This window comes from Nasonia vitripennis (assembly GCF_009193385.2).
Source record: "Nasonia vitripennis strain AsymCx chromosome 2 unlocalized genomic scaffold, Nvit_psr_1.1 chr2_random0008, whole genome shotgun sequence".
Taxonomy (NCBI): Eukaryota; Metazoa; Arthropoda; class Insecta; order Hymenoptera; family Pteromalidae; genus Nasonia; species Nasonia vitripennis.
In genome coordinates this window covers 209081-222019 of record NW_022279615.1, presented here as the reverse complement: position 1 = coordinate 222019, position 12939 = coordinate 209081, and the positions used below count along the sequence as shown (strand labels likewise).

At 35.8% G+C, this 12939-nt stretch overlaps 1 protein-coding gene and 1 long non-coding RNA gene across 16 annotated transcripts in view; one reads left to right on the top strand and one right to left on the bottom strand.

The window, feature by feature from the left end:
• Nucleotides 1–12939, top strand: part of LOC107981239 (zinc metalloproteinase-disintegrin-like batroxstatin-3) — a 584695-nt gene that overhangs the window by 380484 nt on the left and 191272 nt on the right. The window lies entirely within an intron of this gene.
• LOC116416510 overlaps nucleotides 1–12939 on the bottom strand; it is a 277582-nt gene that overhangs the window by 149366 nt on the left and 115277 nt on the right. The gene's annotated exons all lie outside the window — the stretch shown is intronic.

Genomic DNA, 12939 nt, shown 5'->3' with positions numbered 1-12939 from the left:
AGATTTAATAGGGTACATTATTTTATGTAGGAGAATTTCCGATTAAGATATCCAATTAGAATGTATTATTTTTTTCTTAATCGAATTTAATAAGTTACTAGCAAAAAAACGCTCGCTTCGCTCGCGATTAACAAATTAATTGTGATGATATTTAAGGGGATGTCGTCCCAAAAAACACTGTTTTTCTATTACATAAAACTTTTTGAATAAAGTTTGCTAATGAAAAACCGAGTTTGTAGCGCCGTAGTGTTAAGGTAGTTCACTTGGCTCAGTGGTGCTCAATTCGAGATTGAATTAGAAAATTAATTTTTTTAAATATTATGCAGTGTTATCAAGTGTGAAAACTCTAGAATTTTTAGTTTTGTATATCAAAATATTGATAGAAAGTGTTTAGAGCATCAAATATCCTCAAAACTTAGAAAAGTGAGAAACACTACGCGCATATATAGATATACTGATAGCATAGAATTGAAACTTTCGATTGCTGTAACTCTTCAAAAAGCACCGCTTGCCCTATTAAATTTGTATTTCTTTACTAGATTTATTTTCTTCGTGATTAAACAAAATGTACACTAAATTTAGACTTAGCCTATGCTTCCCATGTTAAAATACACAACTTCAAGACCCGATATCTTAAAAAATCATACTCTTTGGGGGTTAAAAAATTTTACCACGTTATAGAGGGCACTTAATAGGATATATTTACAAAATTGCAACAATCTGTAAGAATATTAATTCTTTTAAGTGAACTACCTTAAGTTTAATGAATCGTTCTACCGAAAGAAAATTTCGATCAAACTTTTTGTTTTTCCAAAATCTTGGAAATACGAACTTAACGCGTTCTTCATCGTACTCATGCGATTGCAGCGCCAACCTTCAAATCTAATTTTACATAAAACTTTTTAAACAAAGCTTGCAAATAAAAAACTGAGTCTGTAGCGCCGTAGTGTTAAGTTAAATGAATTGTTCTACCGAAAGAAAAATTCGATCGGACTTTCTGTTTTTCTAGAAGTTTGAAAATACAAAATACTCCGTAGTGGATTTGCGAAGCTCTTGCGCCGACATCCCCTTAATTATTTGACGTGTCATTATTTAATATACTGTTAAATATTAGATGTACATTTGATGGTTGTTAATTCATGTGGAACGTTTTTGAAATGCTCCAATAAGATTGCCAAATTGATAAATTCTAACCAAAAGCACGACTTTGGAAAGGTTTCATAAGAATTAATTACTGTCGAGTATAAATGAATATATTCAATACAGCTAACATTCTATAAAAGTAGTTATAGCAACTAGTACATACGGCCGTCTTTAAAATTATAGAATAAAATAGAAATGAATTTTGAATACTAAAAAATGTTTTTAAACTCTTTGTAATTATTTGATAACTGTATTAGTTATATTAAGAAAATCTAACAAAAAAATAATACTAATTAAACATTTTTTTTATTTACACTTATAAAATAATGTAAATTTTTAGATTATAACAATCATAACATTTATATTCTGTACTAAAATGTAATACATAATACGATATTTACTTTTATATTAAATGATAACGATATCTTCAATCCCTAACGAAAAAGAAAAATGAAAACAATTGAAAAAAACGTTATGAACTGCAGATGATAGCAGAAAAATGTCGGAATTGAGACAAAGATAACAGTAATCTTCTGTTGTCTGCAGTTTTATTTAGTTTGCTAGATTCTTCGGTTGGATTTCTTTTTTTTTCAGGTGTAAAATTTTACAATTTACAAAATAAATAAAAAATTAACACAACAGATCAAACTATTAGTAAGTGAAGACAACAGTTTTTTCATAGTTCAAAGCAGTTTTCTTCATTTTATAATTGCTGTCTTCTACGTTCACTAGTTTGTTCCCAATCAAAACAGCTATCTTCGCATTCCTACACATTTTCCTTTTTAAGAACTTTTTTAAGAATACACGCCTTTGGCACACTTTGGCACAATATTGGCACAGTTTGGCACAATGTTGGCACAGTTTGGCACAGAATTTTTTTTTTTTTTTTACTAGGGAAGTTGTTTAGAATTATTAAAATTCATAAAATTCACATAAAATAGGTGTTACCATCTGGATGATAACACCAAAACTGTGGTTGTGAGCTCTAAAATTTTTATTTTCCAATAATTTTATTTAAACTAAATTTTATATCGAATACTTAAATGTGTTTTGTACCAAACTGTGCCAAACTGTGCCGTAATCATGCTAAACTTTGCCAAACTGTACCTATGTCTTGCCAAACCGTGCGATAATGCACGAAAATTGAGTAAATAATAGTAGTAAAACTAATTATGTCAAACTGATCATACCAAACTGGGCCAAAACTGTGCCACAGCTGTGCTAAAACTGTGCCAAACTGTGCTATAAGTGTGTTAAATGTCCAAAATGTACACGTTTTGGTACAGTTTGGCACAGTTTTGGCACAGCTCTGGCACAGTTTTGGCACAGATTGGCATATTTTTCATTTCCACTGGGGTGCTACCTAAATCATCCACCATAATTGCTGATTCATCGTAATCGGCATCGAACACGGCATCCAATTTTTTTATTGAAAATTCACTGAAATTTTTAATAGCGTAACCTTTTAATTTTTTGTAATTATTATTATAATCTACTTACTTTTATTACTTTTATTAATTTTCTTTAGAGCTATAAATATATATATATATATATATATATATATATATATATATATATATATATATATATATATATATATATATATACCTAATCAACCGAGCGACGTTAGGAGTGAGGTGACCCTGCTAGTATTTTTATTATTTTACCAAAATCAATACCATCATCATATATTTCGGTAAATATAATTAAGTTACAGGAGTATTTTTTCCCCGAAATCTCTACGAATTTGTATGACTTTACTGCCTTGATATTCGGGAAAAAACTTGTGATTTCGGTATCATTTTGGTTTAAAATTCTTCCTAGAATTGATACATCTGAAAAAGTGTCGCACTTCAATTTCAAATAGCATTGCCGCATTTGATTCCGAATACTTATAGTCAATGGAGCGTTTTTATGTGATTTCGTACTGATAGCTGCTTCTTTTAGAATCCTATTCTTCCTTTCATACGGCATACTCCAGAAGTGTATGATTGGACCAAAGTCTAACATCACTTCTGGATAATGCTTTATGAAATGTATTTTTGGTTTTAATAATCCAAATAATTTGATATACATTTCGTTGTGTTTTTTAACAAGGACTCTTAGTTGACAAATATCTTAAATCTTAGAGCTGTAACGATTTCGATTATCTCCCTTAAAATAAGATATAAATTCCAATATGCGTGTCCAGAAATGAGATCGCCAATCATCACACCTAAATATCTACACAAGCAGAGCATTTCAGCAGATGATTCCTTTATTTTGATTTTAGTTTTTACAATATCAGTTGCATTTGCTTTTTGCGTCTCTTTAGAAATGAGACGAGGCTTATTCACCTCAACGTCTCCAAAACTGAAATCTTCAATTCTTTTATTAAGTAATTCTAAAGAGATTACTGTGTCTTTATAAATAAAACGAGTAATTATCTTAGAAAGCGTATAATGTACAATACCTTCAAAAATATCGTGCATTATATCGACACTTTTGTTTTCAACAATGTGAAAATCCAGTAGTTGGTTAAAAATTCACTCTTCTTGGACACCCGTAGAAGAACAATTTGATAAAACATATTTTTTATAATTATCTATTGTTCTGAGAATCCAGGCCATTTTGGCAAATTTTATTTATATGGTCAATTATTTTTTGAAATACTGCTCTGCATAGTAGAAGATAACTTACAGTAATGCCAGCGCCCGAGAACTCCGGGGAGAGAAACCAAGACAACCCCGAGTCTCAGATCTCGGAAGGCGGGTACAACAGAGGAAGTTCCAACTACCCCACAGGATAGAAATGTAGGAAATAAAGGAGCGTATAATCAACCTTAAAAGGCAGTGTGGCAAAAGGTCGTCACAAGAAAGTCAAAAAAAAAAAAAAAAAAGGAGAAGAAGTCAAGCAAAGAGGATAAAAGTTTCCCTGGCGTTACAAACCAGAATAGGACCAGCAAGGATGAAACGAAGCGGGCAAGACCTCCCAGACAGGATGCTTTAATCATCAAGGCTGCAGTAGGAAAGAGCTATGCAGTCATCTTGTCAAAAATGAAAGCGGCTCCATCACTTAACACACTAGGAATAGCGTAATTAAAATACGCAGAACAGTTGCAGGAGATCTTCTGATAGAGCTTAAACGCACAAGAGAAGTCAAAACCTCGGACTTCCAAAAAGCAGTTGTAATGTCCCATGTTCATATATTCTCGGCATGTAAGTATGTGTGTAGCGCCTGTACGACTGCATTCGTGCATTCATACAGGCGACGTATACAAGACCGATTGCGACAGTATGAGAATGATCGCCGAACATCCGAGCGAGTGCTTTGAACTGCGAGTCAGCACTTCTCACGCAAGTATCACTGACTTACTTTCGTATATCATCCTTGCACGCCAGATGTTGATTGGTCGATCGTTGCCGCGTTTCAATTAATTTCACAACTCCTTGAATCGTCACCGAGGCCTTAAAAGTACAGGAAACGATCTACGGAGCGCCTTTTGTACAAGTAACCTGTTGTCGTGCGGCTGTACCTGATCAGCGAGTACGAGTGCTATTTCTCAGTACGCATCGCTTATTGAGTGTGTGCAAAACAATCAAACTCTGTGTGCAAGATATAGTAAACTCCCCCATATAGCACCCAATCTTTGGGCAATATTTCCTCAACGTTACGTTTGTAGATTCGTCAGATTCAAAAATATTGTGCCAAGGTTAAATAACCTTCAAGAAATTTCCCTGCAATATTGCTGTAAGGCATCATGTCCGTATTTGGACTGCATTTCCAAAAGACAATAAACATATTGTGGCAATACTGCTCAAAGATTATTTGCAATATTGTAAAACATAGGCGAAAAATATTAAATTAAAATAATTAAATAAGCTTTTTCAAGGGCACCCATCCTGATATCAAGTATGGTCTTTACACAGTTAAAGCGGTACTTATGGAAGGTGCCACAATAAAAGCACTCTAGGAAAAAGAAACCATTAAAATAAGAGATCTGGACACGTATACCTCAAAAGAGAAGGTACTATAAGCACTACAGAAGAAAATTGGCGAAAAGAACATCATAGAAGTCTCTACGACAAGATCTCTGCGAAAGACGTATGGTGACACGCAGATTGCAGTGATACGGGTGCCAGTTCAGATAGCGGCTAAGATCGCTGAGCTACAGAATATCAGAATAGAATAGGTCAACTGTAGAATTCAGGTGCCTAACCGCAAAAACGAGTTGCTTAGGTGTTATAAATGTCTAGGTTTTGGCCATATCGGTAGAAACTGCACAGTAATCGAAGACAGAAGTAAGCTTTGCTTTAAAAATGGCAAAGATGGGCACAAAGCAAAGGAGTGTAAGAACCAACATAACTGTGTACTTTGCAAAGGAGGTACAGGTGGGAAAAGTGACCACGCAGCTGGTATTTATGCATGCCCAGTCTACCGAGCTGCAGTAGAAGCCACTGGCAGATAAAGAGAATGAAAATAGTGCAGTTGAATATAAATCACTGCGCGACTGCACAGGACCTACTAATCCAGTATATCCATGAGAAAGGTATCGACATAGCTATTGTCTGTAAAGAATACAGAGACCTGGATAACCCATCGTAGGATATGGACAGTACTGGTAATGCGGCGATATGGGCATGCGGAGACGCCGCTTTCCAGGAAAAAATGACAAGACGTAATGAAGGATTCGTACGCGCTGAGGTCGCAGGCATACACATTCACAGCTGCTATGCTTCTCTAAACACGTCGATAGAACAATTCAGACAACTGTTAGATTAGATAGTACAAGATGCTGTAGGAAAAAAAACGGTACTGATAGCAGGCAATTTCAACGCCTGGGCAGTAGAGTGGGGCAGTCAAAGGACGAACAAAAGAGGCCGAGTGCTATTGGAAACACTCGCCCTCCTTGACTTGGTCTCAGTTAATCAGGAATGTTTTTACAAATTTTAAAGAGAAGACGCTGGGTCCATCATAGATCTCACGTTTGTCAGCAGCTACCTGATTGGCTTAATTTGATCGTAGATAGTAAGCGATTATTACAAAAATAGTGATTACCAAGCTGTAATAATGGAGATACGAATATCAAAGCAGAGATCCAACGGAAGGGCAACGACAAAAAGAGTCGGATGGAAAACGAAGGATTATGATAAGAAGACATTCCTGCTGGCTCTAGAAGAAATACATCTGTTTGAATCTGCGAATGATAAGGTTGAGCAGGCAATGGAAAATATTACCCGAGCCTACGACGCAACGATGCCAAGGAGGGCTCCTAACAATAGACGACCGCCGGTATACTGGTGGGATGAAGATGTTGACGCGGCCCGCAAAGAGTGTCATAGAACCTGAAGACGGGAACAGTGGGCTCGGAAGAAATACCACAAGACTGGTCGTGGTAGAGAAATAATAGACGCCCTAAATAAAGAAATAAAGGATGCTGAACGGATACTCAAGAAAAAAATTCGAGGAAATAACCGACGGTGCCTGAAAGAGTTACAGGACGAGGTTGAGCTGGATCCATGGGGGCGACTGTACCAAGTGGTAATGAAGAAGATAAAAGGAGGTTATATCCCTCCTCCAAAAAGCCTGAAATTGCTGGAACGTATTAAGACCACACTGTTTTCCCTTCAACTGGAAGTAACAGTTATTCCTGAAGCGGATGCAAATAACGAAATCATTCAAACAATCACCACAGAGAAATTACTGGCTGCATGCAAAAGAATCGGGAACAGGAAGGCTCTAGGTCTAGATACCATACCCAATATTGCATTAAAACAAACTATACAGGCACGGCCTAATGTCTTTGTGGACTTGTACAATTCATTTCTCGAAGAAGGGACGTTTTCTAAGAACTGGAAGAAGCAACGCCTGGTTCTACTATCAAAAGGAGATAAGCCACCTGGAGAAGCTGCCTTATACAGACCACTCTTCATGCTGAACACCCCGGGCAAGATTTTAGAGCGCATATTTAGTGTTAGAATGGACCAAGTCATTGAAAAACCAGGCGTACTAGCGGAATATCAATACGGCTTTAGGAAAAAACGCTCCACTCTTGATGCCGTAAGCTTAGTAATTGACACCGCTAGAACTGCAATATAAGGAAAAAGGTGGAAAGAAGGATCCTAGAAGTACTGTGCTATTATTACACTGGATGTTGAAAATACATTTAACTCAGCCAGCTGGGGCAAGATACACGAGGCACTACGGAAAAAGAGGTACCCGCATATATAAAAAGGATTATGTCTGACTACCTGAAAGACAGAACCCTTTTATATGACACAGAGAGCGGCACGAAAATCTATCAAGTAACTGGAGAAGTCCCATAAGGGTCAGTACTTGGCCCATTATTGTAGAACATCATGTACGATGGAGTACTTAGGCTAGAGCTACCCGAAGGGACAACAGTTGTAGGGTTTGCAAATAACATTGCAGTAGTGGTAGTGGCAAAGCAAAAGGAAGAGGTAACGGAAATCGCTAATGAGGCAGTAGGTATAATCCACGATTGGCTAAAGCAGACTGGACTTGAGCTTGCTAGCCATAAAACGGAGACTATCCTTATATTCAGTAGAAAAGAAAAATAGAAACAATAACGCTGTCAATGGATAGACACGAAATTGCCCAGTATGTTTGGAAGCAAACGAAGAAGCGGAGCATGTCTTCTGCAACTGTTCGCGATACGAAATGGAACGAGAATAACTCTAGTGTTACCTTCAGACTAGGGTGACCCTTGAGTCAATGATGACAGCTATGCTAGCGTCGAAAGATGACTTGTGCGCAGTAAACAACTACGTAAGGACCATTATCAAGAAGGTTAGAAAGGACTAAGAGAAAAAAAGGGAAGGACAAGGCGAAACAGCTGAGTAAAACTGTTGCCAGACTAAGGCCACTAGGTAATAGATACAAAACGCTCCTCGGACTGATGCAGAGGAACGTAGGTCACAGAGTTGAGCTCTTACTCCCCTGCTCGATTCAGAGGAACTTAGGAGCTAGGGTTGAGTACCTCTAAGTGCTCCTTAGACCGATGCTGAGAAATGTAGTTAACTGAGTTGAGCCCAGACGACGCAGAATGAAGAAGACGAGTTTGTTTCTGAATCCCTAATCACCCTGGTGAATGGGAAATCTATGGAAATGTCAAACTTCAAAGGAGAAGCTAAAACAGGCTGCTTAACGGGCCCCACGGAAGTATTGTTTAACGATAGTACCTGTGGAGATTCGGTGTCGGAGGGCTACTTGCGCAGAGCTTGCTCTGCCTATGCCACAAAAAAAAACACACACATCCATACGGACATTTTCTAAAAACACTTGATTTGAACTTCTAACACACCAAAAAGTATTTTTTAGAAGTTTTGACAAAACTCAAAATTTTACTATTACAAAGCTTCCTCTATACTACTCTATATCCTTAATACTATTATTTTTGCAAAATTCTGTTCGGGAATTTAAAAATTTCTTTCAGTCATGAATAACGTCGTCGTCGATAGTGTCAATAAGTTTGAAATCTAGATATTAATTATTGGTACTCGAGGACCTTTCTCAAATATAAAATTACTCTTTATTTCGTAATTATAAAGGGAAGTCGCTAAAATACTGTTTTTCTATTATATATAACTTCTTAAGTAAAGTTTGTAATGTAAAACCAAGCTTGTAGCGCTTCAGTGTTAGGTTTAATAAATCATTCTACAAAGGTAAATTTTGATCAGACGTTTAGTTTTTCTAAAAGTTTGGAAGTACAAAATACCCCGTGGCGGATTGTCGAAGCTTTAGCGACAACATCCACTTAAGGCGTCAAGCCTGAGTTAAATCCTGCAAAAAAAAAAAAACAAAAAGATATTGCTTGCAACAAATTTTGTTACAAGCAATGTTGAATTCATATTTTATAGATAACAAAATTTGTTTGCTAACTATATTTAATTCATATTTTTTAGAAATGTCTCTTGATCAGTCTGAGGGGGCATGTTTAAGATTTATTATTTTGAATTTACAAGGTTTTCGATAAAATGGTGTATATTTTCCATATTTTCGATAGAATTTTTTTTTTAATTACATCAACTAAAATTTGTCTGTATGAAGAATATCTTTTTGTATTTGTGCAGCATTTAACCCAGGCTTGACCCCTTAATAGGTGTTTTCGACGTACAAGTGCGGATTGAAGTGAGAGCAAAGATCGGCGGACAAGTAGTCCAGCGCGTCATGCAAAATATCGCGTAGGCTTCGTGGTATGTGTGGCCACTAGAATACTTGAGTACTTTTCTCTCCCTCGGGTGGATACACCCGGTAATTGGAGAGACCGCAGGGCGAGGAAGAGTCGAGATTTTCCTGCGCGGACGTGATTAAGCTAAAACAAGTGAAGCTTGTTGAGAGCATGTTGTCCGGATCGACTGCCATGGAGTGAAATCATGGAGCCGTTGTTCTACGGGTTCGGTCAAGCGGGCGTGTGGATGGGAGTTTTAGTTATTGTTAGATTTATGCTTGACAACGAGTTGGCGTGTGTTTAGGCTAAGATTTTTTTTATGTATGCGCTCTGTTCCTGGCGTAGGTTTTTCTCTCAAGAGTTTTTCCCTGCGTCGCGGGCGAAAGCCTCAGTTTCCCTTTGTTCGCGGCGCGGCGTTTACGGCCTGGCGCGGGGTCAGGTTCCGAGCGACGAGAGCGCGCGCGTCACCGCGTTGACTCAACGCCGGGCGCGGAGTCGGGTCCGATTTTTTTATAGCTTTTCGAGGAGGGAAAATTTTGAAATTTAGATGCATCGGCATCTGGCGATTTAAACCAGTGGACGAGACCCGGGAAGGGGAACTCGAGTTTTGGAGACTTTGCGGTGGCGAGCGTCGCCCTGCGTGCTCTGCGGGGTCAGTCTAAACCGCGACACGGAGCTGAGAGCTTCATCTTTAGTTTTTATTAAAATATAGCTTTTGCATTTTTTGATAAAATACTTAAAGTTTTTATTTTAGTTCGCCATTTAATCGTAGTAGTTTTTATCCCTTTGTTATTTCACTCAAATCGATTTTTTAAGCTTGGTTTCATTTTTTTGTTATTAGTTTAATTAAATTTCAGTCATTATTAATTAGAGGCGCGAACTCCGAGCGCGACACTACTCCGGTGAGCAGCCACAATAGGAAAAATATATTACACTAAGTTACATCAAAAGTACATACTTCTTTTTTCACTGTCTCTAACGGTTTCTCCGAATAATTCTAATTCTATATACTTTGCTCTTAATTTTTTATATGCTACGTACTTTACTGCTATATTGATGACTACTTGGAGTATACCATTCCTCTATAATATTTTTGCATGGAAAAAGTTATAGTCTGTCGACTTAAATATTCGAATCTTTCTCTCTTAATACTACAACATTTTTTTTAATTAATAATAATGATATATGTATTTTCGATTTATTGTAAAGGGAAGAGTACACTGCCATTTTGGAAGTTGACTGAAAAATGATTATAACGCAATGAAATGCATATTGTTAATAGATCAAACATAAAAAAAATTATTTTCTTTGAAACATCTATATTTTTTGCTTCCTCCTAGAGAAAGCTTCGTAAAAGTAAAATTTAGAGTTTCATCAAAACTTCTAGAAAATACTTTTTAGTGTGTTAGAAGTTCAAATCAAGTGTTTTCAGAAAATGTCCGTATGTATGTGTGCGTGTGTGTGTGTATGTATACCGTAATATTTCTAGAACTACTACGTCAATATCAATAAAATTTGACATTCATATCTATTTTTGGATTCTGAATTTGTGAAAAGCAGTTATTTTTTATTTTCTCGAACATATTTTTTTATGACCATTTTTTGAATTTTGAAAAACACTATTTTGCTTTTCAATCATCCCATTGTTACAAACAATTCAGCTATAATGCATTTGAAAGAGAATATAATAAGCTACTTTTCCTTGTTTGGTATTCGGGATCGACCGCTTTGTTCGGCAGATAAAATGAAAAAGGTAATTTTTTTTTAATTCATATCTCTCAAACTAAACATCATAACCTCACGTATATAATCACATCGATGGGTCACGTGTCAAACTATATCCCATTAAAATTTAAAGTTATTTGACAAAATAATTTTTCAGTAATAAATCGAAAACTGAAAAAAATGAGTTTTTTTTGTGCCTCGATTACGGACGTGAAAAGTCCTTATTGCACTTGAGATTTTGGAAAAAAGTAGATATTTTATGTGTTTTGGCTAAGTTCATTTGACAGCTTTCAACCCCCTATGGTTCTTAAGATATCAAGGTTTCAATTTTTTGTGAACATTTTTTAATTTCTTATATTTCTAAAACAATGTAGTCAAATGCTTCAAAATGTTATTTGGTGATTTACCATAAAAAAGCTATCTGCAGCTAAAATTTTAAACGATTTTGTCAAGCAATTCTCAAGTTAAAAGCTAGAATGTAAAAACTTTTTTTCTCAAAACTTGTGCTTTCTCTTAGAGGAGTGTCGTTGCACGTCGTTAAAGTTAAAGTCCCTCCCTTGCGAATTATGTGAATTTTTTCCCACCCGCTCATGTACGATACACTTCTTTTACACCCTTCGTTCTGGTAAGTGCCATAGTATTTTGTTAAGAAAATTGATTCTTCAGCAAAATAACTACAATTAATAATATTAATGGATAAAATTTTTGATTCTTTTTTTTTGAGTTCAGTCAGTTCATTATTATAAAAAATAGATCGGATCCAACATTATAAAAAACAACATTTTTCAGAGAAATAACAAGAATCAACGACGAATTTAACATTGGCTAATATATCTATAGCTATGGGGAGCACTGAGCTTATTTCTCGCTGTTATAATATATGCGACAGCAGAGCATACGATTGCCCTTGTGCGTCTCGACTTAGATTTTAGAGTTTTTTACGTGTGTGGATTATTTATTTGAAAACAATAATAAAAGCATTAACATACTGTATATTCAAACAATATTTTATTTATTTGAACTACGAATTTAATTGGGGGAAGCTACGTGCCAATGAATTGGCAGCGGTTTTTAAATGTGATAACAATAATGTAAATCTGAAATGTCATCGTATTCAATGAATTTACTGCTTCTTTTGGATTCGTGTTTTTTATCGAACTCATATGCCGCAAAGACTAAATGTTTAAGATGCGTCTTTTTTAATATGTTATATATCAAATTTTTATTGAAGCTGCAAGATTTTTCTTCCTTTTAGCCTAGAAAAATTATAATTATGAAAATATTTTACGCAATAATTATAGGGTATTACAATTCAAGCTTTTTATGTGTGTATAAAGAAGCCTTATATAATATATAATTACGAATTCAACCTTGTAAAACATTAGCTGGCAAATCTTCTTTACGTTCATTTACAGTTTGTGCAAGTGGTTGATTTGAAAGATCGACAGCTCTTAGCCTTTTATTATTAGTTGAGACAACATACTCGGTTGATGTTTGTACATCTCTTGCTGTATTTTCTATTGTTAGATTTGTTGTCGCATTTACCACAGGTACATTTACTGGAGCACCTATATTCGAATCACTATATTTAGTTGGTGTATTAGCTATATGGGTTTCACGAGTGGCTTGATGTGCAGCTACAGTATTTATTGCTGGCGGTGATATTCTTTGTCCAACTTGACCTTCAACAACTGTGTTGATTGGTGCATTGGAAAATGACAAGTCCTTAATATAGTTTCCTGGTTCAAGCCTGTGATAGTCTTCACTTAGATTTGTGCGATAACTTAAATGGGAATGAGCAGGATGTGTTGGAAATTGTTGGTGGTTACGTACCGGATAAGCTAAATGAATTTGTTCACAAATGTAAAATAGTGAAAAACACAAAAAATAATATATAATGA